Source organism: Zonotrichia albicollis, chromosome 2, assembly GCF_047830755.1.
Source record: "Zonotrichia albicollis isolate bZonAlb1 chromosome 2, bZonAlb1.hap1, whole genome shotgun sequence".
Taxonomy (NCBI): domain Eukaryota; kingdom Metazoa; phylum Chordata; class Aves; order Passeriformes; family Passerellidae; genus Zonotrichia; species Zonotrichia albicollis.
The window spans coordinates 59755691-59770081 of record NC_133820.1 but is presented as its reverse complement, the minus strand read 5'-3'; positions in this window follow the sequence as shown (position 1 = coordinate 59770081).

The following is a 14391-nucleotide window of genomic DNA, read 5'->3' as shown; positions in this document are numbered from 1 at the left end:
TTCCCCCAATAGTAGTATTTCAGCAATAAGGAGAAATATGTTTTTAGCACAAGAGCAATAAAATCCTCCATGATGTGGATACTATAAACTGCTGAGTAAACTCAGAGCAATAGAGAGGAAGCAATATATACTTTAGACAAAAAAAAGTAACTTGCATAAGGACTTTTAGTAAGCATAAGTCTTCCTTTGTTAAGCAGATACTATCAGACCAATGTAAGACATTATTTCTGGTTGATTTGTTTTATAATCATTGAATTCCTGAGTAGAATTACACAGCAATAAGATTTTACCTAAATTCTTGGATCCTGAATTTGTGCTATTTGCTGGAAGAATTATGTACTGCATTGGGGAGTTTTATTCTTTTCATTGTTTGGCATTTAGTTGTACAGCATTCTGTGGATAAATGAATAGTGTTCAAGATTTCCAGTTATAAGTTGATCCCGAGAATACCTGAATTGGTCATGCTCATCAGGGGGACTGAGAAGTGGTGCAAGCCTGTTCTGAAGGCAGCTTGATTATGATACCAGTGAGGAACACCCCTGCCAATAGCCAGGCTCTTTGGGAGCAAGATCAAAGGACTGATACTGCTTCTGTATCTCCCTACCATGGACACTCAGTGACATAAGCAGTTGCATCCATCCTTTAGTGTTCAGGGACCAGCCTTGAGGCATCTTGGAGTTGCTAAAACTCCTCCATGGACAGCAGTGAACTTTGGCAGAGATCAGTGCTCATGCTGTCCCCAAAGAGCTATTATTCTCTTGCCTTGTTTTCTTAGGGATTTTTTAGCTTTTAAAAATAAAATAGATGTGACTTCATTTCCCCAAGGTGATAAGCAACCTTATAAAGCAAGTGTGACTGGAAGTTGGGATAAAATAGCATTGCTACAAATCAAGCCCATGAAGCATAACTACACACTCATTACTTGAAAAGAAAAAAGTGGTTCTTTAACATTCAGACCAATGTTTCCAAAATGTTGGCCCTGACTTTTATGACAAGAAACTAGCGTCCATTTTTAATATGTAGGGTCTGTTTTTTCTGTATACAATAAATAAATAAAAATAAGAATTGGACAGAGCAGTTGCTATTTAAAAACCCAGCAGCAATCCTGTCACTTTATCTGAGGTACAATCCTGTCACTTTATCTGAGGTACTGAATGCTTCTAGATTGGCTTAGTGGTAGTCCAGAGATGTTCCGTGGAAAAAAAATAAGATCTCTCAATCTCTGCTTATAGAGAGCTAAAAGGAAGGAACTATAAGGAGTGGTATAATTTATATCTCATGAATAAGCAATAGGTCAGGAAAGATAAATTAGGCACATGTATCTCCTTCATCTGTCAGTAGAAGAATGATGGTACTCCCAATAAACTTGAAAGGTCTCCTGACTGGGAATACTTCTTTGGTACAAGAGGAAATTACCCCTTAAAAGTGGGTGCTGCTGTCTTCTTCAGTTCAAGAAAATGCAGTTCCTTATAATGGATCAGAAATCTGAATGAGCTGCAGGGATGCCTACTTTCATATTAAGTGGATGATGAAAGATGAGGGATGGAAGTCTTTATAGCTTGGTGAATCAGCCAGAATCAATCACTTGGCGCTTGAGCTTGGCTGGGAAGGGTGCTTGAATAAATGCACCCCCTGTAGGAAGGGTGTTTAGAACTGTTCTAAGCTGCCCGTTTGGAGCCTTACCCCAGGAACACTGAGCCCCCAGGAGGGCCCCTGGGGCTGTGCTGCAGCAGTTCCCTGTCCTGGGGCTGGCAGTGTGCCTGCACCTCGCGAGTACTGTTCAGAGAGCAGAGAGGAGGAGATACGATCAGAAGTGAGGTATCCCTACCTTGAAAATGTTGCCCCATATTTTGTTCTGATTATTACTTGTCTTGTTGGCACAGTCTTAGGTGGCCCCACTTGAAATCAGAAGAGAGTTTTTGTGGAAAAATATTGAAAATTCAAAGTAGGACCACCAGAAGATTATTTTACAGTAAGTCATAATGTATTTCTGTTCCTTTTGGGGAGCAGCTAAGCCTTTAACTTTGTAGTAAATGTTTCTTTGAAAACAGCATGCCTTTGCTCTAAAAAAGTCCATGCTGTGGTTTATTCACAAAATTGTTGTGATCTTGTAAGCCCCACAAGAAGAAAGAGTTGCACATTTCACTGTTATACAAACTTCTTATAGAAGGGAAAAATCCAAACTTGAATGTAGGTTAGATGAAACCATATTGCAGTTAATTAGTGTGTCATTGCTGTGATGCAGACTAATTCAGTGCCCCTTGGAAAGGATGGGGGAGATTTTTTTTTTTTTTTACTATTTTAACTGATGGCCATAGGATTACAGGTTGGGTTATTTTTCTTTTTCTCCTTCACCTCCCCACCACCCCAGCCCCCAGGATGTCTGGTACAGGTCTTTTTGCTTCAAGGCAAACATTGGTTTGCAGTTGGACTCAATGATCCTAAAGGTTTTTTTCAACCTGAATGATTCTGTGATTCTAAGTTCCTGCCTCTCATAAGTACAGTGGTGCATTCCTAGGTAAAAGCTGATTAACAAAGTTTTTAATGGTTTGTTATAACCCATTCAAAAATATCAGCAGCCCTTTTTCATTGAACCACTTCAGTGAGTATTTCCCTTACATAGGAAATGTCTGATTCACCTGTGGGGAGGGAAAGCAAGTGTACTGGTATTGGTAATATTTTTTTTCCTCTAACCACTTGATCCCAACTATATGATCTACCATGATGCCCAAGCACAGGCCTAGTCCCGGTTTCTCAAGGAAAAAATAAGCCACTACCAACTGCACATGCTGAAGACTGCATCCTGCAATGATTTACCTTAGAAAATGGAGAGGGCTTTCCCTTTTAAGAAATAGATGCCAACAAAATAGATTTGTTAATTTTTTCTTTTAAGTGTAAATTCATTCTTAAAAGGAAATACCTATGTTGAGGTTTAACATAGTACTTATATTACATGCTGAATAGAGAAATGGTTTCTTAGAGTATTTTAGTGTGCCATTAACTTGATTAAGTGTGATGAGCTATCATTTTTAAATAGCGTCATTTCATACCTAAATATTATATATATATATATATATATATATATATATATATATATATATACATAATTATTACAATTATTTAATTTAGATTCTATATGTATGACATGCCATGTATCATGCTCTATACCTTCACTGTGGATGTGGTTAAAGTGTAACTTCTTTGCTCAGCAGTTTCTTATAATCAAAGAAAAATATTGCCCAACTTGTATGAGTCTTGCAAATACTGAAAGATGCAGCAGTAATTGATATTTCAGCAAACAAAGACAGGCAAGAGGTTTTGGAGGGGAAGAAAATTCTCATGTCTTTAATTTGGACAAATCCCACTGCCATCTTTGAGATTACAGGAATGTTTTCCATGACCACAGACGGTACAGAATGCAGGAAGGGTACTTGCATGGCCTGTGGTACTCACAAGCACAGGCCTATAAAGCAGTTATAATTTTTTCCATACACTGTTCCCTTTTCTCTTTTGCTCGTATTTCTGTCTTTTGTAGGTGCTTTGGTAACAGGACTGCACAGATCGTGGTTCCACACAGTCGTGGGACACAGGTGGACATTTTGCACTGGCTGATGTTAACCTAGGGAATGTTATAATACCTAAAAGAATTTATGCATTCATTTTTAAAGGACACATAAAATACATATATGCTTCAGAGGTTTTCTGGGAAAAGGCCTAGGACCTCTAAGATTTAGAGCCAAGGTATAGAATTCTAATGCATTGACTACTTATGGTCACCATAGAATTTTCCTCTTACTTCAGTGTTCACTAAGATTAAACCCATCAAAATAATGAGGAATTTGGCTTCCCCTGCTTTCAGGGGAGAGATTTTTATAGTATGCAAATTAAAGCAGCATGACCTGGCCTTTCGAAAATTGAAATACCCACATCCAGAAAAGGACAGAAGGGTTGTGTCCCCGTGGAGTGTGAGCAGTTATGCCCCATCCATGGGTTTTTGTGTTGCCACCCTGGTTGCCCTCTGACCACGTAGTCCCTCAATATGTGATCAACGCTCAGTCCACCTTGTGGTGCCTCTGCCCCAGAGGGCCCAGGAGAAAAGAGCACAGAGCTGAGGCTTTTCTGATGGGTTTAGAAGGGAGCTCTGCTCTCAGCACAGAGCTTTCTGGACGTGGTAGAAAACAGGGAGCCTTCTTCAATCCCATTCCAGCCAAATCTTTCCTTTAGTATAGCCCTCTCAGTGTAAGCAGACTTTCCCTGGTCCGGAGGAGGAGGGAGAGTGGTTGCTGGGAGTTAGCACGCTCCAGCACACAGCTTATTACACAGCAGCTCTCCCAGAGCTGAGCAGCTGAAGGTGCAGTAATCTGGTGCTGAACTCAGGCTGGTCCCTCTAGGAGGAAAATGCACTTTTCCAGAATGCAGGAACAGCGTGTGTGATTTGTGCCAAAAGTGTGGAATGAGTATTGCAGCTGAAGAGGCAGGTAAATTGCCTGGATTACACATAAGCAAAATAGTCAGGCAGTCTCTAGGGTTACTTGCATGTGCTCAAATATATTTTTTGTTGAAACTGATAGCAGTCCCATATATGTATGGAGAAGAAGAATATGGACTTTCCTGTTGGGCCTCAGCCAGAGGCAACCAAAGGAAATGGGCATTCTTAGTTTTGTCATTGTTTCTGGAGAGAGACACATTACACCTCTGTGCATTTTGATGTCTATAGCTTTTTAGTCTCTAGGGCTAAAGCCCTCCTTTGTTTGGTCTGAGCTTTACTGTCACAGCCAAAATCTACAAAAGTTGATTGTAAATGTGTTTACAAATGGAATTTCATAGGATAAGTGCTATAAGTGTGCCTCTGAAGTAAAGCTGTAAACTCTGTCTTTAATTTCAGGCCATGAAATTTGGAATTCCTGGGCTTGTAATTTTCTAGATTTACTAACTAGACCCCCACATTTTTTGTTGCCAAATGCAATTAAAAATAACTCGTAGTTTACCATGTTCATGTCATCAAATCCTCAGAGAGAACTTTTCCTAGGAAACATTGTACATTTCAGGTAGACACCTGATACTACTGACTGCAGTGTAGTTCCATTCTGAATTCTAAAAGCTTTAGCAAAAGCCTCTGCATGGAGGATAATTCTCATGCTGTACATCTCACTAGGAGCCAGGTGGATTGAAATCCTGCATGTTGTGCTTTTCATGAGAACCAGTTACTGGTTTCATACATAAAGGCCTGTGATAATCTTTGATACTAATTTAGGATTTTGTTGTTTATTTTGTTTTTTTTTTAATTTAACTGTGGTTGACGCTTGAACCATGGCTTGACAGTGTATGAAGTGATTTTTAAAGGAAGTAAAACATCTTTGCCTCAGTTTCCCTTAAGCTTAAAGCTTTGAATTGCAACTACAGAGCTTCTTGTTGTATACAAGATAGTTATTTAATGCACTTTATTTAAAAAAGGCACAAATTATTTTCCTTATAAAATGTTACAATTGCACTATGCTGTAAGAATTGGTTATTAAATATAAACTGTACAGTTTTGTAGTCAACATTGTGTTTAGTCATAAATGATTGAAACAATTACGTTTCAGTTAAATGTTAATTTTATATGTGGTGTGTGTAGCCATAAATAAATTTTCCTTTTTAAAAAAAGAATGATTGTTTGTTTCATTTCTTTGAATTCCCCATTCTGTTTTAAATAACAAAATTATGTCCTTCTACTAATAGAAGATTTAAGTGTGTTCCAGTGCAAAGGGATGACGGATGACACTGACTAAACTTGGAGGATTCAATTCAGATGTGCAAACTTAAGTTGAATTTCTGTAGATCCCCTGCATTTACAACACTGCAGAAGGAAATACCAGGCAAAAACTCAGAAAGAAGAGCTGAAAGGAGTTCTTGAATGCAGAGTTCCAAGAAGCCAGAGTAGCCTTCCAAGGCTACTTTTCTTATTCAAGTTGATTTGTCTATACTGCACTCCCTTCTGACACGCTGCCTTTTATTATCATTGTACACACTCAGTTTTGGGGAACAAAATGCACTATGGATTATAAGAGGGTCTGCATTTGGTCATGCTAAATGGGTCTAAATATTTGTGTTAGCAGTCATTAACTGGAGAGGAGAGGTAAAAGTTACTGTGGAAGTAAGAAACTGTGTTAACCTAGATTTTTTTTTTAGAAGTTTGGTCCTGATCCTTGAATTAAGTAACTGAAAAATCAGATGCATGATCACAGTTCTGTATTTCCAATTTGACTGTTTTAGACCGGCTAAAAGAAAACAGTGGATTGTCTCATTTTCCAAATTAAATTTTTATATAAAATGTACAACTTAATTTCTCTGAATGGTTTTCTTGCACACCCATCTTATTTCCCAGGCACATAAATTGATGGAATGAGTTACATCTCTAACCACGGGACTGTCATGCACCATAGCCATTGAAATGTGGCTTCTGAAAGAAATGGGACAGTGACTGACAGATATCCAGGTAAATGATCAAGAGTGAGACTGCTTCCTTTATGCTATGTAGGACTACAGTCCTGCATGTCAGATGGATCCTGGAGGAGATCTTAGGGGTGTTTACTTCTACTAGATACAGCTGTCCTCTCCATCTCTTACATCAGCATTAGGCACCACCAGTTTTGTCTAGAGAAGAAGAAACTGCTATCATGGTGCAGGAGTAGACCCAGTTTGTTTCTCTGAGGTTAAACTATATCCAAAAGGACTGCAGCACAGTGGTGACCAGGATGGATTTGATAAAGGTAACAGAATTATGAATAATGCATATGCAACCTATGTGGCCAGTAATAAATGGTCACTGTACTTATAAGGATGAAACAGTTGAAAGCTGTCAGGACATGGAATAATTTCCATTTTACAGTAAGCAAAACAAAGTTTCATTGTATGAGGCCCACAAGTGGAAATTTAAAAGTGTCGTTTCAGTGTCCTTTACTTGAAGGATCCTTGAGTGCGTCATTCCAGGTGTGCATGCCTGTTCTTAGGCTCATTTAAGTGTCTGTAAGTCACACCAGAGATGAGCTGCTGAGTTGGACAGACTTTTGGACACATCTTACCTTCTTAATAAATTCTTATGAACTGTCTTAGTTACAGCAGGATGTCAGAGAGTGTCTACTACCTCACCACCTGTCCTCTACCATGAATCTTTGCTGTCCATGCAAAGTGTGAGGCCAATGCAGTTTATGGAGATTTTGCATTTATTGCTGAAAACCTAATAGGAGAAATCATCAGTCTGGCATGTATGACAAAGACAACTCCATTTGCAGATATTTTTAAAAATCCTCAATTTTAAAGTTATTTTTAAATTATCTATAATCATACACATCCAAGTATTTTTTCTCTAAAATTGCTTTTAAAATTAGCAGCTCAAATCTAATTTTTATTTTTAGTCTTTTTTTTTTAATTGAAATGTCATCCTCATAACGAAAATGCTCCATAGGATTGGTACTACTTTGCATTCCTCTAATGTGGATGTGAGCTCAGCAACCCCACTGCTGTACAGAACGTTACAGCCAACACTTGGTTGCTGCATGCAGATCAGCTGTTACCTGAGCACAATCTGCTTGTGAGTTTTATTGGGATTTTCTTTCATATCTGCAAAAGCCTTTCATCCCCATATTTTGCACTAATTGTGAAGCTGGTGGCCCTTCAGTGCAGACATTCTTTATCTGACAACAAAAGATATTTTAATGTAACCAGGACACTGCCTTCCCACCAGTGGCCTAGCAGAGTTGTTTTCACCTTCATTTTTATCATGATGTATGGCATTTAAATGGTGCTTGACTGAAAGCCTATATAAACACATTTTCTAAGATACATTGAGTTTGCCATCATCATCATTTTGAGCTGTCAAGCTCAAAAACACACGATTTCCAGAACAACATTCCAAATCATTCAGCTTACAAGGGGAATACAGAGGATATGGCAAACCAAAGAACTCCAGTTTCAGGCATTAGACTGGTCTGAATGGTGGCAGAAGATTCCAAAATCTCAAACTAACCTCAATATTTCCTTCACTCCCCAGGCTATTCCTACTCTTTCACCTTTGCATGAGGGATGACAAAGAGGAGGCTGGTTCTTGTTCCCCCTACTCCCGCCCCTCACACAGCATCAGTTGCTGCAGCCTCCAGTTCCACTTTTGTTTTTTCCAAGAGCTGGAATTCCTCAGTGGTGCTCCTGATGATGCAGTGCAAAGACTTACATGGAAATTACTGTTAGCATGGCAAACCATGAATCTGCGAGGGCATGAGGCTGGAGAAGGAAGTATTTGCTATTTGCCAGTTTAGCCCAACCAAAAAAACACTCCCTGACATCCAAGCAAGTCGGATAGCCCCACTGCTTTCAGTGCTTTTCCAACTGGCCCTGGCCTAGAGGCAGGGCCTGTTGGGGTGGAGGGGCTGGTCCCTGCCCAGCCTGCAGACACTCCCTTGGCTCTATTGCTCTGCAGATTCCCTGCCTGCCAAGGTAGGATACGTTACACTGAGCCAGGGCCACATGGCAGCAGCTCCCTTGATGCTTTGGATCCTTCTGCAGCTTTGTTTCTTTCTCAGATGGGCTCCAGCATTTATTGTCAATGCTGGATTCCCAATCCCTCCTCAGCTTTTTGTGGGAACTAATAAAAGAGATCTGGTTTCTGTTGTTTAATTAACCAGCCTATATTAGTATCCCTGGAGCTCTCTGTGCTGAGGTTGGTTTTGGTTTGGGTTTTTACCCTCTCCTAGGAAGATGTCACAGAAAAATTGTGGGGTTTCCTGATGTTCAGTCCGTTTCGTTCATCACACCTGTTCTGGGAAGTGTTTGTTTGCCTTCCACCCAGCCACAGCTTGTGCAGAGCCTTTACAAAAACACAGTCAGCCTTACCAATAGATGAGTCTGGTGTTAGATCTGCAGACCCTGTGTCTGCCATCACAGGGTCCTTCAGGCTGGCTCTCCTTCAGCAGCTGTGTGTCAGCTGTGGAATCGCGCTCAGAAGCCGTCCCCTTCCCCAGGAGCAGCAGCAGCAGCCACTGGCCTCTGCTAAAATCAGGTGTTTCTGCTGGCAGAAGGGGCAGCCAGAGAGGGTTCCTTGGTGTGCTGTTTGCTGCTGCTGTGGTCACCACATCGCTGGGGCCTGGGGAGGGTGCGTGTGAGGGACAGAGAGCAACAGGCAGCGCTCAGGGAGGCTGATTTCCTTCCCTGGTGATCCCAGGTTGTGAGCAGCTGTAGGAACAGACATTTACCGGTCCAGGATATGTTTGCTGCTCAGCCATCTGTGGTGCACCTTCCCTCTAAGATTCACCTGGCTGGCCGGGTGCTGATAGCCACCAGCCCTGCCCTGTGGACGTGCACTGAGGTTGTGCTGTAGGAGTGTGTGTATGCTGCAGACCCACAGCAGCTTGTTGGCTTCCCTATCAATTCAATGTATTTCCTTGCCTTACCAAGGAATGTTGTATTCTTCTTCAGAGATGAGATAACATATTCCTCAGAGCTCGGTACTTTCCCTTCAGTGTTTTTCTGCTTCTCCTTGATTCTGTTACAGGCTGTTTTAGGGAGCAGTCGTTGATCACACACATCTGTCTCCAGAGATCTAAACAGCAGAATCTCCATAATTTCCTGTGCTTCACAAAATGATACAGTGTTTCATTAAAGACAAGTTAAAAACAGAACAAAATGCTGCTCTATGTCCCTTTCAATCACCTCACCTTCAGCAGTCATTTGCAAAAAGGCTGTTCCTTCTTCCTCTGCTTAGAAGTTATTTTTTATACCATTTAAATGACAGCTTAATCATATGATAAAAGGACTTCCCTGAGCACAGGTCTTCCCCTTGTGTCAAAACATCAGTGAACTCCATATTTAACATCAGACACAGCTGCATTGCAGCCGTAGGTAAAGTTTCCCTTGTGAATAGCTTGCATAATATTACATCACTGTGGAGAGTGCTTCCTGTTGGAAAGCTGTTCGGAGACAAAAGTCAGCAGGGCTCCAGCCCCCATAGTAGAAATCAGCAGCAAAAATCCTGAGCAGCACCTAAGTATGGTGTAAAGATGTCCCTGTTCCTGGAAAGGTGTGGCCATGTATAGAATAATTCAGACCTTTTATGATAAAGTAGCAATATTGTTTTGAAAGATACAGAAGGCTTGACAAGCACCCACAAAGTGCTTCACAACAGATGGCAACTTGAGCACAAAGAGGTCATATCAAGCATGTGGAAAACACAAATATCTGCTGCTCTTCCTTCTTGCTTCCCTAAGTGTTTGCTGTGAGAATGTGGCAGATAAGACTAGTGCTCTCTGTCACTGTGCATTTGTGGGATTAACGTCTAAATGAAATTATTACTGTGAATTTAACATTTACTTGTAAGTTCTGAACAATTTCCACTCCTCAACTAGGCTACATCACATTACATCACCTGTAGCTCTCACTCTCGGTAGCTTATATAATCTAAAAGAGTGCACCATCACACAGCAGTTGTAAAGCTTAACATAATATTGCCTTGTTTCAGGCTTAGAGTGTAAAACAGGCTGGCAGCAGCCTTCTGCTGATGCAGAAGCAAGTAGCAGTGTAAAAAATGAGATGGCAATTTGAAAGGCTTCCAGTAATGGGTCAGGGGAGAGATAGGGATGCTTCACAGATTCTGTAGAGCTTTGGGCACTGTGCCTCCCTTGCACGCTGCAGACATGCCTCCAGTCTGAGCCAGGGAAAACCCAAGGGGAGAGACAGCAACTGAGAGTTTCTGGGCAGTGCATCAGGTTAGAACCCATGAGGCCTAAGGTTTATTTGACCCATTAAAAGTTACTAAAGGCCTCGCTTCCAAGAGGGTTTTACCAGATGCTTTTCTTTCCTGGTGAAGCTGGAGCCCTAGAGATATTTTGCAACCAGCATCCAGCAACTGGTTCAGCTGCAGCAGAGGTACAATTTCCTGCAGAAAGGTCACAGGCCATTTGCAGCTTTCCGAGTCAAAAGCACTCCTTAAAACTCCATCTAAAAACCACCTGGCAGCAGTTGTCAAGCACTGTAATTGCCCCTGTGTTGTAGCAGCTGACTGTGAGAACCAGAACTCGAAACAGAATCCTGCCCAGGAGAGATTATGGGTTTGTTACTGATGGTAAAAGCAGAGCAAATGTGTAAGTGGAAGAGCAGGATGTTGCTTCTGAGTGCACAGCATCACGACTGGGATACGGTGTTCCAGAAATAAGTAGGGTAATGAGCTGGTGTTATGTGAGAGCTCATCTTATCTACAGTGAGCATTGTAAAATAATTCAGGAAGCAATGCAGAAACTTTTTGATAGCTCTGGTTTCCCTGTTTCACTATCAGGAGAAATAGGTCTGGGTAGCTGGTGAGGTAGAGAAATGGTATTTCAGATCACTGCAATACAAAAAAAGGTTGGAAGCCAGCAGGGCAGCTGAGAGGGACACAGCCTGGACCAGCCTGGAGGAAAGGATTTTAATGTTGATGACTGAGTATTGATATAAAATCAAATTTAGCAGATGAAATCACCTGATGGGAAGCTCTGACATTTATGTAAAACATACAGACATCTGTCCTTTAACCTACAAGGCTTTATAATACCTAAATTGTCATCAAGATAACAGAGGTCAGACTGCTCAACAAATTGACTTCTGCCCAACAAACTGACTTCTCAACAAATCATCTTGTGCTGCACTTGGGTGTTAAGAGGTTTGTTTTATAAACACGCATCCCTACAGGTAAGTCAGAGGTTGCACAAATAGCCTGTGAGGAGACGCTGAGGGAGCTTGGCTTGTTCAGCCTGGAGAAGACCTGGCTTCACAAGCACCCAACAAAGCTTGTGGGGATGTTATCAAGGCAACAGATCCAGGATCTTCACATGGTGCATGCTGAGAGCCTGCAGGCCCAAGTGAAACACTGAAGAGGAGACTGGACATAAGGAGAAACTATTTCCCCATCCCAACAGGAGGCAGTGGAACAGGTTGGCCAGAGAGGTGGTGCAATATCTCTTAGAGGTTTTCAAGACTCCACTGGATAAAACCTTTTGCAACCTGGTCTGACCCTGCTTCGAGACAGAGGTTGGACCAGAGTCCTCCTGAAGTTCCTGCCAACCTGAACTATCCTGTGATTCTCATGGACTGAGTGTCCATACCATGATCTGGAAGGCTTGGACCTTGACAGAGCATTATCATAGAATTGTAGAATGTTAAGGGTTGGAATGGGCCTTAAAGATGATCCAGTCCCAACTCCCTGCCATGGGCAGGGACACCTCCCACCAGACCAGGTCACTCAAGGCCTTATCCAACCTGGCCTTGAACACTGCCAGGGTTGGGACATTCACAGCTTCCCTGGGCAACCTGTCCCAGTGTCTCACCACCCCCACAGTGAAAAATTTCTCCCTAATATCTAGCCTAAATTTCCCATCTTTCAATTTGTATCTGTTACTCCTTGTCTTATTTTTAGGTCATAACAAGGATCAAGCCTTGGAAGATACTCCCAAGGAAACAGGGGATCTCCATCTCCTGCCATGCAGATCAGCTACTGAAATGGCTTGAGCCAAGCACAAACTACTGGACTTAGTATAAGAATAAATGACTGACAAATTAAAAGAGCCTACAAAATACTGGTGGTCTGGCTCAAAGATCTAGTTGACATTTCTGGAGTTAAACAATAGGAATCAATGACCGTGGTCACAGCAGGCGCATTGACACAGCCTCCACAAGTTACATATTGGATCTTCCTCCAATACCTCTTGGTATCTGCTGCCTTGAACAATAATAAACATCTTTGGTGCCTTCCAAAAGGGACGGCCAGAGAAAGAATGGGCCCCCAGCCTTTTTTTTTTTTCACTTTTTACATCATGCCCTTCATAATTTTAAAGATTTCCCCTATTATTCATAACATTGGGTGCTCACTGCAGGTAATGCATTTTGAAATTTCAGACACTACAAAAATCTACCTTGGGGCACAAGCATTGGAAATAAAATTAATTAGAATTATATCAAGATCTTCAGTGGCCCACAGTGAGTTTATGTCTTATCAGAGGCAATATTTAAAAGTTAACACTTGTGTGTCAGTCTACTCAACAGATAAACCAGAACAGCAGAAAGATCAGAGTTACAGCACGAGGCAGCATTAGCATTTGGATTCTGAGTGGGAAAATTTCCTAATACCATTAAAAGCATGTTCTTGGTCAAACCAAACAGCTCACAGTCACTCAACTCCAGCCCAAGTTGTAGGCACAATTCAAGTCTGCAGGGCCATATCATCTGCAAGAGTTAAAGCAGAACCTTGTGTCTGCAGGGTACCTGGCACAACATACCTTGGTCCTCACCTTAGAATCATGGATAACCTCTGTTTAATGCCAATAGAAAAATATGACTATCAATCACAATTATGAGTTCACTATGATTTATTTATCTACTAGAAATAATTTGAGGGTGTCAGTCTAGTTGGTGGTGACTGATCCATTATTTCTTTGATGTTTGACTCCTATTCATAGCCTGGAAAAAATCCGAGAGCACAAAAGTAACTTAAAGATGTCCTGTCCTCCATAGGACTGAGGTACAAGGAAAAGCTTGCACCATTTCTGGATTGAGTGAGCCTTCCAGTCACCAGGACTACCAATGAAGTCCCAAGGGAAAAAAAAAGGAAGAAAAAACTCCTGCCTCCGCCATCATTACTAATCAAGTACTAATGGTTATGACATGAACATTTTCTATGGCAGCTGGTGCATTGCTAAATTAATATCTAGTCCTTAATACTATTTTCCATATGATTATGTCTGGCATTATCCTCTAGATATAATACAATCTTGCTGCTCTAACAGAATACAGTACTACACATCCACAGTTTATAGAAATGCCTGTTCCCTGCTCTGTCTTTACAGTGGACCAAACCACCTGAGTAAGTGAAGTAACAGCTCATTTGTCAGTGTCCCAGCCACCTGCAAAAACCCCTTGCTAGGAATCCTGGTCAAGATGCTTTTAGGCTTTGGTCCTGTTGAAAAGATTCATTGGAAGTCTTGAATCTGCAACAGGAACTTTTTCCTGACTTATATTGCATGAATGTTTAAGAAAACATTCAGACTCAAAAAATATCTGATGGAAAGTCTCCCTGTCAGCCATCTGGAGCAGTTACAATGGGCCCACCACCATCCTGCCCAGCCAAAACTTGCTCACCTGGCAGCTTCCATCTCCACCAGCCACAGACAGAAACATGTCCCCAGTTCATTTGCAGTTGGTCACTAAAAACCCCAAGTACTAACTCCTGAGTGGCATTCAGGGAGCCCACCCTGAAACAGAGCAGAAGGTGCCCTACAAATCCTCAGCAGCTCAGCCTCGGAGGGTGTGAGGCTGCCAGGGAGAGTCATCACTTAGTCTGAGGATGAGGGAGGATGGGGGAAGGCTTATCTTTAGGAAATTGTGAGTTATAAA